Below are 18,026 nucleotides of genomic sequence, written 5' to 3' on the forward strand. Positions count from 1 at the left end.
GGTGAATGCTGGGATTGGTTTTCACTCACAACCTTAATCCATTTTAATCCCAGAAGGTGTTTCAGCACTTTGCCTCCAAGTCCAAAATCCCAGCTACAGCTTCCTGTTGGCGCCTCCCCTAACTGGGACATCACATGACACATTGCCATCTGTGCTGACCAATCAGGTCTGAGTCTCGTAACGGCAACAAGAAATCTTTACCTCACTCCCACCAGAGCTGAGTGAGGCCTGTCAGTCAATCAACCGACACACACACGTCTCTGTCCTGGGGGCAGAGGAGGCAGAGCCTGAATCTAGAGATGTTTGAGTAGAGACTGGTTATTAACTCTTAACCATTAACTGTGTGTGTGTGTGTGTCTGCGAGAGAGAGAGAGAGAGAGAGAGCGCTGTAATCACACACACTGAGGCATGGTGCCATCATCACATTAGCTCACACTTTGTGTTTATACATTACTAAGTGTGTCTTACAGGCACTGTACCTGCGTGTGTGTGTGTGTGTAAATATGTGTTCAAAGGTCATCTGTGTTGATTGACTTACATTCCACACACACTTCTAGTGATGGGCATCATCACCGGTTCTCAGCCGGTTCTCTTTTTAGAGAACCGGCTCTTTCGGCTCCCCAACCGCTCTTCAAATTTTTTGGTACCTAAAATAATTTATTACAAACAGTAATAAAAGATTATGCGTAATATGAATTACTGATGTAAAAAAAGAAACATGGACTACATCCAATGTTTATAATATAAACACACCTTTATTTAGACACTCTACAGAGTGATAAAAACTAATTTAAGCTCCGATCGGCTCTGCACTAATTGGCTTGCGATGGAATCTGTAAACCCGGGACAACACCACCTTTTTTACCTGCCGCACGGGGTGACGTTGAGCGTAACGTGCGCTAAATCACAATATCGCGCCAGTCGCGGCGTATATCAAGCACTGATGCAAAAGTTTTCGATCACGTTCCATCAGCGCTGGATAATTGTTCATTGTCCTCTGGCTGTTTCGCTCGTTGCTCGCACACAAAATGGACCAGACGCCGAACATAAAGTAATTGCACTTAAAGGGTGTCCCATTTCTAAGTCACAAGATAGCCCTTACACTTATTTTTGAGGGCCAAAGATTGAGGAGTTAAGGGAGGAATTGGAATTGGCCCTAAGTGTTATATCCTCGTCTCTGCACGGCAAGTTCAATCTTAGGTGGCTCTTGTGGCGAGCTCAGGTTTTTTTTACCAACTTCTCCTGTCTGCAGAGAGCCTTGACGCTGTCATGTCAAAGATTTCCATGAATTAGACTAAAAACGTTCATTTTGTCTTTGTTGATAGATTTACTCTAATTCGGGACTGAGCCCCAGTGATAGACCAGCTCTGAAGCGGAGCAGGTCATCGCAAGGCGAAGACCCGTTTGTTCTTCGTATGTTTATTATTCGGGACTGAGCCCCGGCGATAGACCAGCTCTGAAGCAGAGCAGGTCATCGCTAGGCGAAGAACCGTTTGTTCTTCGTAAAAAGCGTACGCTCTAATTTTTTTCGTGTGACAGGAAGTGAGATATTTCAAATTGTTTGAGATCGCCTAAATGAAAAAAAATGACTGTCTGTTTTTTCACTGACCACGCCCTCACCGTTATTCACACCCCAGAAAACTATACATAGTTAGATTGCTGAAACTCTTAGCTAAAGGATGATATCAATATCTTTCATGTAGATGCATAATTGGCAGAGTGCTAAGCTTATGTTTACAAGGTTGCAAAAGCGGAGCTAACTCTGCTCTTGCTAGTTGGGAGCCCTAACGCCTTTCTCTTTCTCTGCCTCTTTTTCAACACACACATAAATGGCTGCAGTTTCCTTCAGGAAAGTGCTACAGACGTCATTCAAACATCCACGCGTTTGTCTCATCAATGCCTATATTTCACATTTGACAGCCACTTCAAAAAAAAACTGCAAGTAAAAAAATCTGCATCATTTGCAAACACAGGCTTATGATGATTAATTAGACCACTTCTCCCTCTTTGTCAACACACACATAAATGACTGCAGTTTTCTTTAGGGAAGTCCTACAGACATCATTCAAACACCCACGTGTTTGTCTCACCAAGGCCTACAATTTCAGATTCGACAGCATCTTCCAAAAAAAACCCAAAAAACTGGAGGTGAACAATCTACATCATTTGCATAGACTTCTTTCAGAGTCAGCAGATGTCGCCAGGCGGCGGCAGAGGACGGGTGTCAATTGCAGGCGTCGGCAGAGGTTGGGGGTCATCAGGGGTCGGCGTCGGCCACGGCGGCTCAGTCCCACAAACGCTGCTTGCAGCTTGAATTTTTCTTCTTTTTTTTTCTCGGCACCTGCGCTTCAAACCCTAATTTCACCCCCTTAACATACCTGGATCCTTGCACAATCTTGCATGCAGGTCAGAACCGGTGAAAATTTTATTTTCTTGAAAGAATTTTACACACTTGCTCAGTAGCGTCCCCTACATAGACCAAAACACTAGAATGGCCATAGCACCCTCTGGGAAGGTCGTAGACACATGGGACAAAGACCCACGTGTTCCTTGAATTCATACCTAATTTTCATAAATGCTAACCTATAACCCCAAATAAACCGGAAGTGAGATATTCACACTTGTTTGAAAAAATCTCAAAACACAACGATCAGGAACCGTAGGTGCCACAGACTTGAAATACGTCCCTTCAAAGTAAAGGTCTTTTTCAAAACCCCATGTGAACCCCATTTTCACCCCTTTCCCATATTCCAAAACCAAATTTTGCATGTAGGTTGAACCTGCCCCAAATTTGGATTTCTTGGAAAAGAAATTCACATCCACTCAATAGTGCCCCCTAGAGAAAATGGGGACGTTTGTGTGGACGATGTTTGAAATGCCCCCAAGTCGGACTGTCCGTTCATTCACTGGCCACGCCTACACCGTTATTCACACCTGGATAAAAGTTACAGTTAGATTCCTGAAGACCTTGGCTAAATAATGATGCCACTATATTTCCTGTAGATGCAGAAATGGCCGAATTGGAAGCATTTGTTTCCCAGGTTTCAAAAACCGAGACATGAGAAAAAAACTTTAATGGCCGTAGCGCCCCCTAGGAAAGTCGCCTCGACGTGCAACAAAAACCCACGCGTTCGCCTCATTTCATGCGTTTTTCGTATTCCGATCAGCAAAACGAAGTAACCAAGTGCAAACAGTCCAAATCCGTTTTGTCATCCGAATACCCAAACCACCTTGGGGAGGTGGTATTGGGTAATCGCATTCGTCACGGACGTGCGAACCGAATGTGAGCTCAGTCCACATTAACGACCGCCTACTCCACTCACCTCTCCCATGTACGTACTTGGTCCCCACCTCCCGGCGTCGTCATTATTACAAACAAGAAGCCTCTTTTATTAGGATGCTAATAAATTTCATTCCCCATTAGCGTATTTTGTCAGTGGAGCAGCGGTCGCAGTTTCCCACATATGTGATTAAATGTGCGACGTTGCATCCGAAAATTTGCCAGCCACTGGAGGCCCCAGGAGGTTATGACAGGGAAGTGTTCCAGCAGACCAGATCGGAAGGAGGATGGATCATTTGGCTCCCTGCCAAATAAGGACTTGTTTCTTTTTACTATTATCAACTGGGGACTTGGTTAAAAGGCTGCCTCAACATCCAATGAGGCTGGGATCTGGACACCTGGCAGCCAGTCAAAGGAGGACAACACCGGAGATCATTTGCATGTTTTCATTATGGATAAAAGGACTGGGTCAAGGGACAGATAGGAGTCAGACTTCATGCCCTGACAATACTTTGTTGTTGCTAGGGTTTTGAACTCGGCCCAGAGCTCTGTATATTTGTATACTGAATTGTTTATTTAGTAAAGATATATCTAAATTGGCATTCTTCTCCTGAGACTCTTCATTCAATGAACACGCGGATCAGCAGCACGACACAAGGAAATAATCTGATCCAACAATTTACCTCTTCAAACGGAAATGACGCATGTTGCATTTGCATAGGTTCTGCAGGGGGGGGGGGTGTGATGCGATCACAAATGGCACGCTCGAGACGCATGTTAATGCTAAGTGCGAACAGATGCTTCGAGATCCGTTCTCGTGATCCAATCCCCCAAAACAGTTACAAGTGACCAAGTGTAAACAGGGCCTCTGTATTTTCTTCTGAGGAGTGTGTCTGTGTGCGCGAGTGGGAGAGCAGTGAATGAGGTCATTTTCATTCTTTGTCTGTCTCCACGTTCTGCATGTAAGTAGGAGGTTGGAGTCGTGAATTGTGTTAGAATGATAATAGGAAAATAGTGGTGTATATGGGGGACGAGCTGCCTCACCCCGTTAATTTTAAATTTATGAGCCTGCTGGAGACTTTGCATGTTTGTTAAAACTGGGAAACTGGGAAACTTATATGTTTGAGCATTTGTTTAACTTATGAGCCCCAGCTAGGAAGTTTTATTGTTGATTTGTTTGGAGTTAATTTCTATGAGCCCAAATGAGGACTTTGCTAAGATAACATTTTGAAAGTCTCTGCCTCTCTGCCTCTCATCGACTTCACCGCAGAGACTGCGGTGAAGTCGATGAGAGGAGCCTCAACGGAGATTTTCTGTTGCACGATCACACACACACACACACACACACACACACACACACACACACACACACACACACGTAGGATAAACTTGCTCTTGATTTTGATTCAGTATGCACAATCGTCGTCTTGTGGCCTCTTTTGAACAGGTTCAGAACTACATAAGATACATTTGGACATGTTTCAAAACTTTCTCATATACTCTGATTTTCACAAGTCATTCCTATTCTATTGTCTTTTTTTCTATGCTTTTTGCATATAATTACATTTTATTTTGTTGTTTTTGAGGTTTGAGAAATAACTTTTAATTTTTAACCAAGTTAGACACTTTTATATTGTGAGTCCAAAAGTAAATGGTTTCCAGTTCTTTTGACATAAAATAAGTACATCAAAAGACCAAAATGACGGACATGACTTCTAAAACTTTAACACCAATTGATTTGGTGCAGAAAAACAATCCTCTCGTTAAAGGCATAACAGAAGATTCTAAGAAGTGGAACAAGCGTTGGCCAGACATCGAGAGACCCTGGCCGGTTGAAGGTACCCTTAATCCAGACGTGATCAAAACAATAAGCGTGCTCATTACTGCACATAAAGCCAAAGAGAAAAAAGGGAAACAAGGTAAATGACGAACTGAAAAGAGACAAACTGAACTTGAAATGCTGCAGCTCTTCGAAGATGAAGGACAAAAGTTGAGAGTGGTTGCCAGTGGAAAAGATAAAGTGGCTAGGGAGGTAATTGCAAAAACCGCGGAATCAACAGCGACATTATTAGAAAAAATCAATACTCCTTTTTCACACACTGCTCCCGTAAAGAGTCCCCCACCTTATAAGGAGGCGGGATACACTGACGTTTATCCACAGCTTCCAGTAATCAAACAAAAAGGCAACTACAGCATTAAAGATGACAATGACAAAATACTCGAGAAAGGAAAAGCAAAAACAACCGTAAAAATGTATCGTGCCACAAAAACTAAAATCAAAATGGTAGAAAGACTTGATAACATAATGAGGAAGTTGGAGATGGGTGATGATAGTGAGAGTGACTCGGAGGAGGCCATTGGTGGTTACGCTGCTGCCGTCAAAAAGATGCTAGCTAGAGCAGAGAAACTAGGAGCCAAACTCCGACGAGGAAATCGGGTCGAGATCCCTCTGATGATACTTCGGATTCAGACAGTGAGGAAGACCCCGACGTTGATCGCTCTCTCATTGATGAGAGACAGAAGTCTCTCAGGTCACTCGAAAAGAAAATAGCACAATGCCGTTCGGACATTTGCGAGGCTAAAACTCCAGAAGCCTGTAAAACGTTGGAAAAGCAGTTGGAGGACTTAGAGTCAAGTGGATACAGGCTATTTCAAATAAGTAGGAGGCTCTATTTTGGCCGTGTTTACAGTCTGTTTTTATACAGTTTTTGTTTTAAATAAATGCTATTTTCCCATTATATCTGTCTCGTATTTACTTTTGGTGAAAATATAAAGGTTGAACTTCACATTTGCTCTCCTAGAAAACAAAACAATAAAAAATTATAACTGTTGCCTGCATAAATTATCAACTGTGACTTCAGTGAGGAAAACTGTTCTTTCTTTAACAGAAAAGCAATCAGAGACCGAGCAGAAGGTATTAAACAACCTCTACTTTGTCCATTGCTGCGCTGTTGTGTGTCGCACAGAAATGATCCTCACGAAAACATTGTCCCGCATTACCACGTCGACTGCGCCCGCGGTCTTGTGATCACAGAGCCAATAATAATAATAATAATAATAAACTTTTATTTGTACAGCGCTAAATCACAACCAAAGGCGTCTCAAAGCGCTCTATACAATCAGAGAGAACCAACCAGGCCCCCGGAGCAAGCAAGATGCGACAGTGGCTGGGAAAAACTCCCCTGTGGGAAGAAACCTAGGGCAGAACCAGACTCCAGAGGGCGATCATCTGCCTATGAGTAGTTGGGGTGAAGTAGAAAGATAGAGGAGAGACAGAGAAAGAGAGAAAGGAGCAGAGTGAGCCAGGGTGGCAGACAGGACAGAGTGAAAAACAGATACACCAACCAGGCAAAACGGATATAAACACAAAGAATAGGAACTAATTCAAGGCTGCTGTCCATGTGGAGTGTAAGTGTCCATGCTTTGGAAGGCAAGAGCCTAACTCGATGGACAATCTGCCGATAGGACTAGTCCAGGTCTTAAGCGTGGTGGTGGGATGAAGCGATGACAGCAAGACCCCCAGGACAGCACAATCCAGCTCCTGGCGCAGTGGTCATCACCTGCCGGGGACACAGAGACTGCGGCAGTATCATGCATATCGAGCATACTGTACAAAGCATAATGAGAGCTTGGACAGAATGGACACAATGAAAACACAATCGTACCGAGGCGTACCGAGGCGTACCGCGGCGAGGCGAGGCCTGGCGAGGCAATGACAACACGCCCTTTGTCTCCTGAAAAGAAGGCCATCTTCTTCTTATTCAGCAGAGCCTTCAGATCGGGAGTCACCCACGGTTTGTTGTTCGAAAAAAAAACGTACCCTTTTGGATGGCACGGTATTTTCCACACAGAAATTAATATAATCAGTGATGCAGTGGGTCAGACTGTTGATGTCCTCCCCATGTAACTTGCATAGAATGTCCCAGTCCGTTCACTCAAAGCAGTCCCTCAGCCGCTCACATGCCTCATCAGACCAGAGCTGTACAGCCTTCTTTTGTACAGTCTGCTGCTGCAACACCGGGGTGTAAACAGGCTGCAAATGGATGAGGTTGTGGTATGAGCGGCCGAGAGGGGCAGGGGTGTGGAGTAGGCTTGAGTATCGAAATCGGTATTTTTTGGGGTATTGACTGAGCCAGGTCGGTACTAACTGTTATCGATTCACTTGAAAACGAACGATACCACGTTTCGATACCTTTGAACGCACCATCACAGAGCATGCGTAAATTACGAGGAGCTCTTGAACGCACCATCACACTGCATCGATGGGCAAGAAATCACAGACAGCATGGCGAGCCGTAAACGTTCGAAAGTGTGGCTATATTTTACGAGCATAAATCGAGACAGTGCTCGTTGCAACTTTTGTGACAGCATAAAGAGAGCTCCCAAAGGGAATACAACAAATTATAAGAAGCACCTCACTAAGCACAACATACATTTAAACGCAGAAGACTGTAGGTGTTTTTAACAGTTTGAGGATGAACCCCGCCTCCTCTCAGTCATCAACTGAGGACGACTCTGCAAGCGTTTGTGCTTCAACATCGTCAGGTAACTAACATTATTTAATTTGCTAACGTGAGCATTCTCTTTGTTAGATAGTTACCACTTACCAGCATTGGCTAGTTCATTCCAAACGGGGCTACTGTAGCTATGCTCCTAAGCCTAACAAGCTAAACTGCTGGCAGTTTAGAAAGAGGAGCTAAACATAACTATCAATGTTGTAATACATTTTCACCAGCTCTTGTGTTGTTCATTATTACAAACTAGGGTCATCTTAATTCATATTTTTCAACACTATGACTCCTGCTTCCATTTCTAGGTCACCGTAACATCAGACAGTCGGAGACACCATTCACTTTGGCAAAGAAGGCAGCTCTCCCTCAGCAGAAAACGAACGAGTGCCACAGAGCTGTCACTACGTTTGTGGTGAAGGGGATGTTGCCTTTTTCTATTGTGGAGGCTCCATGGTTCAGGTAAATTATTAATGCATGAATTAAATGAGCGATTTGTGTGATTAATATGAAGTAAGATAAATCACTGACAATATAAATGAATTATTTATTGCTATATATAGGGAGATGGCAGGGACCCTGAACCCCAAATACTCCCCTCCCTCCAGAGCCCTTCTTACAGACACACTTATACCAGCTTGGTATAATGTTGAAAAAGAAAATGTCAAGATGGAGCTGAGTGCTGTTGACCATATTGCTATCACAGCTGATGGATGGAGCAGTGTGGCTCAAGATCACTACCTCACTGTTACAGCCCATTACATAGTTCAGGGTGAGCTAAGGGATAAAGTACTTCATACACGTGCTGTGTATGTTTCTCAGACAGGCCCTATTGTTGCTGAGGAGATAGGAAATATTTTAGATGACTTTGGAGTTAAGTCAAAGGTAGCAGCCATCACTGTTGACAATGCCTTTAATATGAATGTGGCAGTGAAGAGAATGGCCATCCTGAAGATGCCATGCTTTGCCCACACACTAAACATAGCAGCTCAAAAGCTGTACAATGTGAAGAATGTGTCCAACTGGGCTGCCAGGATAAGGACAGTGGTGGTGTGGCTAAGGAGGAATAACCTTGCCAAAGTTGTCCTTAAAGAAAAACACAGAATCATTTTTGGTAAGTTGAAGGTTCCCCCGGGACCCCTGCCCACAATTAGGTCCTATTCATTGTCTTTTTTCTTAACTGTTTTTTCCCCCTATTTTTTTTTGTCTGTTAAAGGTGCTCAGTCTGAAGTGCAATGCCATGCTGTCATCTTGGACGTCCGTACTAGATGGAACAGCCTGTTCCTGATGGTTGAACGTTTCCTTGAAATGTACCCCGTAATCCAGGCAGCTTCAATGGACCCACAACTGAAGAAGGCAATGGACAGAGACCGGTAAAAATTATTCATTAAAAAAAGAAAAAGATACATTGGTAGACCCAGCACCTATTCAGTATAGACTGAATACAAACTAAATAAACGGTGTAAATAAGACCTAAGTCCAAAGTATGAAAACAGAATTTGACTGATTATGAGACAGAGCACACATGCATGTTTGTTATGTATGTATGGACTTCTGATTTGATCTCTTCCCAGACTGGAGAGAGTGTCAACAGATGACCTGAAGAAGTGTGAAGACTTCATCGACACCATGAGGATTCTCTACAAATCTACGCTCTGTGTGTCTGCTGACAAGAGTGCCACTGCAGGGCAGATCCTCCCCATCTTGGAGAAACTCAAACAGAAGTTTAAGGTAAGTTGATTGATATAGAAGACAAATGTATAACATGTAAAAGTGTGAATACTTATTTCCATCCTTACTTGAAGGTGAAGGATGATTGGATTGGATGATTCTCCCTTCAAGCGAGCCATCAAGGAGACCATCTGGAAAGATCTGGAGCCACGCTACACGGTATGTATGGTAGTTCATAATGATATTAAGTTGTGACATTCAGTACCTAGTGTCTGTGCTACTGCCTAACATATTTTAAATGCATTGTCAACATTTTAAAAGATTTCTTTCTTTTCTTTTAATCTGGTTAGGATGAAGCAAATTATGAACTCCAACAGTTCCTTGAGGAAGCCACCGCCCTAGATCCTCGATTCAAGACCAAAGTCCTGGATGAGGCTATTTGGACTCGCTTGATAAAAGAAGCTGCCGAACTTCAACTTGCGAGCAGAAATTAGGTTTTTGTTAGTAATCATTGAGTAGACTACTGTGCTCTATTTTGTACATACATACATATTTGAATTCACTATTATTTAATTTGTTTTATCTGTAGGTTGGAGATGGAGCTGAGCCTGTGACCCAGGAGGAGGAAGGAATGGAGGAGGAGTTGGAGGAAGAAGAGTGGGAGTCTGCAGCAGCTTGTGTAAGATGTGCATAGAACTGCCACTTGTTATTGTTCTAGTATTGAAAAAGCCCTGGTGGCCTCTAGTATTGAACTTGAAAAAGCCCTGGTCTGCGAAACGTTGTTTGGTTAAGAAAGAAAAGACAGGAGAGCACATATCGTGTGCGGACATTGCCTTCTTTATGATTTATTTTTTGGATCCAGCACCATATAAAAAAACGCTTTGGGATGTGCATTTCCTACGTTCTAGTATTGATGACATAAAAATGCTTGACTAAAAATTACGTTACTTTATATTTCCAGCACCACCCACTACCACCACCACTCCAGAAGAAAAAGAAACGTTCAGCTCTTGGCGAGCTGTTTGAAGAGGAAGACCAGGCCCTGTTGCTGGAAGAGGTTGAGGTCGACAACAGTGGCCACTCAATTGAGGAGAAGGCCAAGAAGGAGGTACAGGAGTACAAGAGCTTCAAAGGAGAACTGACCGAAGTAGATCCCATCCTCTGGTGGTGGCAGAAGAGGGACAAGATGCCAATGTTGTCCAACTTGGCAAAGAAATATCTGTGTGTCCAGGCCTCTTCTACACCCTACACACGAGTGTTCTCAACAGCGGGGGACACAGTGAGTGTCGAACGTGCTCGACTGTTACCTGAGAAAGTGGACATGTTGGTCTTTCTCAAAAAGAACTGCTAAAGTAGCAGTCTTGCACAATTCCATAGTGAAGTAGAGTGTCTACAGTTCAGTATTTCATTGGTAAACTTAATCTCTTTTAAAAAAAGAAAAGAGAAAAAAAGGAGGTAAGGACTCAGGGCTTTTGTTTTGTGGCAGGCAGCTAAATACTGTATTGTTCATTGCCATGGTATTAAGTTTGATAATTTTATTGTATTTATTTGTTTACCCTGTCCATTTTTTTGTATATAAGTTCTTTTCTCAAATGTACTGTGCACCTGTGCTGTTCTGCCTGTTTGGAAGGGGAGGGGATTAGGCAAAGCACGTTCTGTTCTTAATAAAGAACTGTTGAAATGAAGAAGTTTTGACTTATTTTGACTTATTCTTTCAACTTAAAAAAAAAAGAAGTATCGAAATAGGTATCGTTTGGTACCGAGTATCGATTCCCAGTTATCGAAAAAAGTATCGTTTCGATTCAAAGGTGAAAGGTACCCAACCCTAGTGTGGAGGTGTATGCATTTGCTTGCTTGCATCAAAAATGCATCCACAGAGTTTTATTGTCCCTTGTGTGGCAGCTCGCGTACTGCGTGAAGTTTGGGAGAGTAGCAGAGAGAGAGGCATGCTTGAAGTCCCCGGAGATGAGAAAGAGAGCGTCTGGGTGCTTGGTCTGCAGCGCCACCACCGTGCAGTGACACGCAGCAGCAGCAGCATCAGCTGATGGCGGGATGTACACAGTTATAACAATAACGTGTGAAAATTCCCGCGGAATGTAGTACGGCCGAACACTGACTGCTAGCAGTTCAATGTCCCTACTGCAGAGCTGTTCTTTAATTGTGATGTGCCCGGGGTTACACTACCTATCATTCAAAAACACACACAAACCTCCTCCTCCTTCCCTCCTCCCCGTGAAGGGCATGTGTAACGGGTGTTTGAATTGGTTATTTTAGTGGAATATGAAATAATAATGCTATGATCAAAAGCTAGGATCAACTGCTGGAGCTGGTGTAAGTAATTAAGACAAAAACAAGATGATTGTTTATCAAATACGCGTATTGTGTGATTAGTGGAAACCAAAATATTTACAACCCCCCAAAACAATAACAATAATCAACAGCATCAATAATAAACAGCAAAACAATAAACAGCAAAACAATAAACAGCAAAAACAGCAAGAATATTATTATTATTATTATTATTATTATTATTATTATTATTATTATTATTATCAATAATAATAATAATAATAATAATAATAATGATAATAATAATAATGACCACAAAATAAATTTACAGCTGCAGTCTGGAAACCAGTTAGGATCTATAACAAAAACAACTCTTAGAACTGGCTAAATTCAGTAATTAATTAACATTATGAAACAAGAAGGGGGAAAAAAAAACATGAAAAACAAAGTTCAGGACCATGAGGAGATCGTTGGACAGCAGAGTGAAAGTGTGTGTATGTGTGGGAAAAATGTCCATGTAGTTATTGTTCAGTGAATTTATGTCCAAGAGCCAGTAGCTACGTTCGACTCCAATTCTTCTCCCGGTTCAGTTAGCTCGCCATCGAGACCATTCATTATTCACCTGGCCTGGATTAAACAACAGGACCAGTGAACTACTAGAATGATCGAACACAAATCAAAATACATAATACATTTGCCGGCAACAATAAAGACAATGCTAAAATGCTAACGTTACCCAATCAGAACAGTCAACAAACAAAGTTAGCATTCATGCTGGACAACACGTTTCACATTTTCCAAACTCACCAATTCCTTGTACAACCAGTTCATGGCAGCGACATCGAACGAAATTGAAGTAGACCAACAACGGAGTGGACGAAATTCGCAGTGGTACTGTTCTCAGAGGTGGTGAGACTGGAGAGCTCGCAGCTCCTTACTTTGTTATCCCACGGCTAATATGTGAACGTAATTTGTGAACACCTGCAGAGTTTACGCAATCACGTCACATGATGCCTATGGGTGGCGCAGCTACCAGGGCACATAAGGACAATAAAGCATGTAAATATGAATAAATAAATAATCATATTTTTCCCCTAGGCTACACATGGCCCCTTCGCGGGGATTTAGCCATGTCCCCGTGAAGCACATGAGACTGGCTCTTTCTCTGTACTCCCGCTGCATCTTCGTCGGCGCCGACACAGATGGGGACGAATGACTGGTGGCTGGAAGAGGAAGAAGTGGGTGTTTGGGATGCTAGGGGTGAACAAGAGAGGCAGAAGCAAAGCCTGTTCTTCGTTTAGTTGGAAGAAGAAGAAGGAGAGATCTGGTGCCGCTTATAGCTCACCATGTTAAAGTGAGATCTACAATAATAAGTGACGAGTGGCAGGCTTATAGAAATACTCTACCTCAGCTTGTTTACACTCATTTCACGGTCAATCACAGTGTGTCACATGTCGATGCCCAAACAGGTGCACATACACAGCATATAGAGAGGGCCTGGAGAACGGTCAAGGAAAATGTGTGGAGACTCAGAGGGAATCGTACAGAGGAGTTACTGGTAGACCATCTCAGAGTTATTGAATGGCATGAGTGGCTCGCCCATAAGCATCACAATGGGCCATTAGGACGGATAATCCATGACATTGCTGTGATGTATGGACATTAAATGTCCCTCCAAAATTCTCTTTACCTAGTGTTTAGCACAAAAAGTGCCTCATGGGTCTGTATATTATTATGTAATACTGTTCTGCCATGTGATGGCTTAGTATTTGTGTTTCTAGACATTAAACGTAATGTCATTTATAACTATTTCACCTGTGGTGTTTCTTTCGTCAAATGCGGCACACAGAAAAGCCAATGGGCGGAACAAGGCTGAGGTACAAAACATTTCTGTACCTTAGCCTTGTTCTACCCATTTGTTCTTCTACAAAGTTTCACTGTTATTAGCATATGGTTTACAAACTATTAACAATGATATTTAGAATGTGAGTTAATATAGTAGTTAAATATAACTCAGCTACAGAAAGTCCTAGAGAAACACACCCCCAGGGGAGCCCGAAAGGGGGGGAGAATGAGCACCCCGAATGGACAGTCAACCAGGCAACGACCCACGCAAACGGACAACCGACAATGAATGCTGTATGTGTATGCGTATGCGGTAAAAGTTGCAAAAACCCACGGGGTCTGAAGATCCACCAGACCAAGATGGGATGTTTGGTGAAGGTGCAGCCAGAGCAGCGCTCAAGGATCAGCCTCAGAGAGACGCAGGAGGAACAGGGCCGGGCCGCACCCCGTAGCCCCCCATTAGAGCGTTTATGGACGATCTGACAGTTACAACAGTGTCAGTCCCAGGATGCAGATGGATTCTTCAGGGCTTGGAGAGGCTAACCACTTGGGCCCGGATGCACTTCAAGCCAGAAAAATCCAGGTCTCTAGCCCTGAAGAGAGGAAAGGTGACCGATCGGTTCCACTTCTCTCTAGGAGGTACCCGTATTCCATCAGTCACAGAGAAGCCTGTGAAGTGCCTTGGGAAAACCTTTGACTGTTCCCTAAAGGATGCCGCTTCCATCAGGGCAACCAATGAACAACTAGAGAGTTGGCTGAAGATAGTCGACAAATCAGGCCTTCCGGGGAAATTCAAGGCGTGGGTTTACCAGCATAGCATCCTGCCTAGGATACTGTGGCTATTGCTGGTGTATGAATTTCCGATCTCTACTGTGGAAGGGTTTGAGAGGAGGGTCAGCAGCCACCTTCGATGTTGGTTGGGCTTACCCAGAAGCCTAAGCAGCATGGCCCTCTACGGCAAAAAGAACAAGCTGACGCTCCCTTTCAACAGCCTTACTGAGGAGTTCATGGTAACCAGAGCGAGGGAAGTGCTCCTGTACAGGGAATCCAAGGACCCAAAGGTATCCCAAGCGGGTATAGAGGTGAGGACTGGCAGGAAGTGGAAGGCACAGGTGGCTGTAGACCAGGCTGAAGCCCGACTGGGCCACAGAGAGCTTGTGGGACCCGTATCGACTGGCCGTGCGGGTCTGGGAACCACTCCAACGATCCACTACAAAAAGCTCAAGGGCAAGGAAAGGAGGGACCTGGTCCAACATGAAGTGAGGGCTGGAGTCGAGGAGCAGCGGGCAAGCCAGTGGGTGGGGCTGAGGCGTCAGGACGCATGGACCAATTGGGAAGAGGCCATGGACAGAAAGATCTCATGGCCAGAACTGTGGAGGGCTGAACCCTATCGCATCAAATTCCTCATTCAGTCTGTCTATGATGTCCTGCCCAGCCCATCAAATCTCTGCTGCTGGGGCAAGGTTGAAACGCCAGCATGTCCCTTGTGCCAAGGAATAGGAACCCTATCGCTGGCGCCATGACCGGGTGCTTAAGGCGATCGCTGAGTCGATCAGCATGGCCGTCGACCAGAGCAAGCACTCACAACCAGCAAAGCGCGAAATCCCATTTGTGCGAGCCGGAGAACAACCACCTCCCCGACTGAAAGCCCAAACAGGCCTCCTGGGAGCAGCTAATGACTGGCAGCTAAGGGTAGACCTGGGGAAACGACTGAGATTCCCTGAAAACATCGTGGAAACCAGCCTCAGGCCAGACATTGTCCTGCTCTCAGAGTCAGCTAAGCAGGTCGTTTTGCTGGAGCTAACAGTGCCCTGGGAGGAGAGGATGGATGAAGCAAGTGAGAGGAAGAGAGAGAAATACGCAGAGCTGGTGGAGGAGTGCCGCAGACGGGGGTGGCGGGCGCAATGCTTGCCCATTGAGGTCGGGGGAAGGAACTTTGCAGGTAGGTCACTCTGCAAGGCCTTCGGCCTCCTGGGCATCACAGGGGCCCGCAAGAGGAGAGCCATCAGTACAGCTCCCGAGGCAGCAGAGAGAGCCTCACGATGGCTGTGGATCCAGAGGGACAAACAGTGGGCAAGTGCTTCTTGGACACAGGCCGGGAAATGATCACTCCTGGTCGGGTCGTCTAGGCGAGGGGGTCTGAAGTTGAAAGACCCGAAACCCCCAGTGACCCTAGGTACTATCACTGAGGATGTGTCCAAGAAATAGCATCATTAGATGTATGTAACAACCAAGTAGTTAAATATTAGTTTTTAGCTTATATATGTAATTTCCTCATTTATTACCAGTTAGTAAATAAGAAAAAGTTGCAACTTTAGATTAATGTCCCAATAACATATATAAACTTTTAACTGATACTTATCAAGTCATTAGAAAGAAGTTTACTAAGTGCTTATTAATAAACTAATACTAATTTATCAGGCATAGTTAGAAATCATTAACATACAGTTAACAAGTAATTTACAAATTGTTAAATAACAGCTTGTATGTTGTCTATTGTCCATTCAAAAAGCACAGTTATAAATTTTTACCAAAATGTTATCAAATATTTAACAAGTAACTTATATCACATTAAAGTCTGCGTGTGCTCCGATAGGACCTTACAGAGGTATGTGAAATTATTTGTGTAGTGAACAACAGTATTTATATTAATGATAACAACTAACAGCCAATTCCTTGTAAGCAGGAGTGGCTGCAATCAGCCCCTTTGAGTTCGCTGCTGCTCTGTCCAGCTTTGTGTCACCAAAACGCTCTGTCCCACTGCTCATCGCTGCCGCAGCTGTGCTGCATTAAGTGCTCCTGTTGCTGCCTTGCCGCTGCAACCCCGTTGCTGCTGCGTCGCTATCTCATGCAGCTTCACGCCGCGTGCTGCACCAAGTCCTGTGCTTGCGTGCTGCATCCACTGTTGCTTGGCCCAGACGGTACCCAAGCGTCATTACAAACTATGGAGGGTATTCAAGTTGGGCCTGTCGCCCAGTGTGTGCGTGTGTGTGTGTGTGTGTGTGTGTGTGTGTGTGTGTGTGTGTGTGAGAGAGAGAGAGAGAGAGAGAGAGTGTGAGTTATTTTAAAATAATTTGTCATTGCTGTTTTTCCCATTGTATTAATTTCCGTTTTCTCTTTTAGTTGTTGGAGTCTGGTGGTGGCAGTGCCAGTGTGGTGGTGGTGAAGACCTTCCACTTTTGGTGTGCTGTGTCCTGGGAGTGGGTTTCTTTCTTTGTTTTGTGCACAAGAGCACTTCGTTTTGAGTGACTTTGGTTGTTTCATTCGGGGCTGAGCCTCAGCGAAGTCCTGCTCAGATCTGAGCAGGTCTTCGCAAGGCGAAAACTCAATTGTAATTGTAATGTTTATTCGGGGCTGAGCCTCAGCGAAGTCCTGCTCAAATCCGAGCAGGTCTTTGCAAGGTGAAGACTCGATTGGATTTGCTATGTTTATTCTTATTCGGGGCTGAGCCTCAGCGAAGTCCTGCTCAGATCTGAGCAGGTCTTCGCAAGGCGAAGACTCGATTGTAATTGTAATGTTTATTATTATTATTCTTAACGGTTCGGCTTCGAACCTCATTTTGACCCCCTTAACATACTCCAAAAGTCACCAAATCTGGCACGCAGGTAGAAAGTTGCGAAAAATTGGATAAAATGAAGATTAAAAGGCAAAGGTCCACTCTCTAGCGCCCCCTACAGGCGTCCAAGCATGTTTAACTGGCCACTAAAAATTAGAAATGGCCCTAGCTTCCACTAGGAAGGTCAAAAAAATATGCGGGAAAATTCCACGCGTTCGTCTCGTCCAGCCCGACATTTCGTACGCTCTAACTTTTGTCGCCCGACAAACAGGAAGTGAGTTATTTCCACTTTTATTTTGCCAGTTTTTGCCCTTTTTGCAAACGTATTTCCTTCTAGGAAGGTCGTAGAGACATGGGCCCAAAACCAAAGCGTGCGGGAAATTAGGTGCTATTTGCTGATATGCTGACCTTTGACCCCAGACAAACCGGAAGTAAGCTAGGAAGGTCGTAGAGACATGGGGCCAACACCCACGCGTGCGGGCAATCGGGTGCTATTTGCTCATATAATGACCTTTGACCCCAGACAAACCGGAAGTGAGCTATCGTCACTTCTTTGGAATAGAGGGAAAACACAAGGCTCAGAAAGCGCAAGTCCGACGGGCTTGAAAATTCAGTATGACATACACTGGACCTTCAAACCAAAGAATCATCTCAAAAAAAGTGAAATTTTCGCCCTCCAAAGTCGACACACATTGAAAATTGACCAAAAATCGCAAAAAAATCCCATTGCAAAAATTCAAATGCCTCTAGCCTCCTCTAGGAAGGTCCAAACGACATGGGACGAAAACCCACGCAGAATGTAGAGCCCTACATGCTGACACCCTGACCTTTGACCCCTGACAAACCGGAAGTTAGCTATTTTCAATTGTTTGAAATA

The 18,026-nt window shown here is 44.2% G+C and overlaps 1 pseudogene; it reads left to right on the plus strand.

The window, feature by feature from the left end:
* The first annotated feature begins 13,878 nt into the window (after window positions 1–13,878).
* On the plus strand, window positions 13,879–15,820 carry LOC142896357 (uncharacterized; annotated as a pseudogene).
* The last annotated feature ends 2,206 nt before the right edge of the window (window positions 15,821–18,026 follow it).

Source organism: Nelusetta ayraudi, unplaced genomic scaffold, assembly GCF_046127955.1.
Source record: "Nelusetta ayraudi isolate G7.1 ecotype Tasmania unplaced genomic scaffold, CSIRO-AGI_Nayr_v1 ptg000053l, whole genome shotgun sequence".
Classification (NCBI taxonomy): domain Eukaryota; kingdom Metazoa; phylum Chordata; class Actinopteri; order Tetraodontiformes; family Monacanthidae; genus Nelusetta; species Nelusetta ayraudi.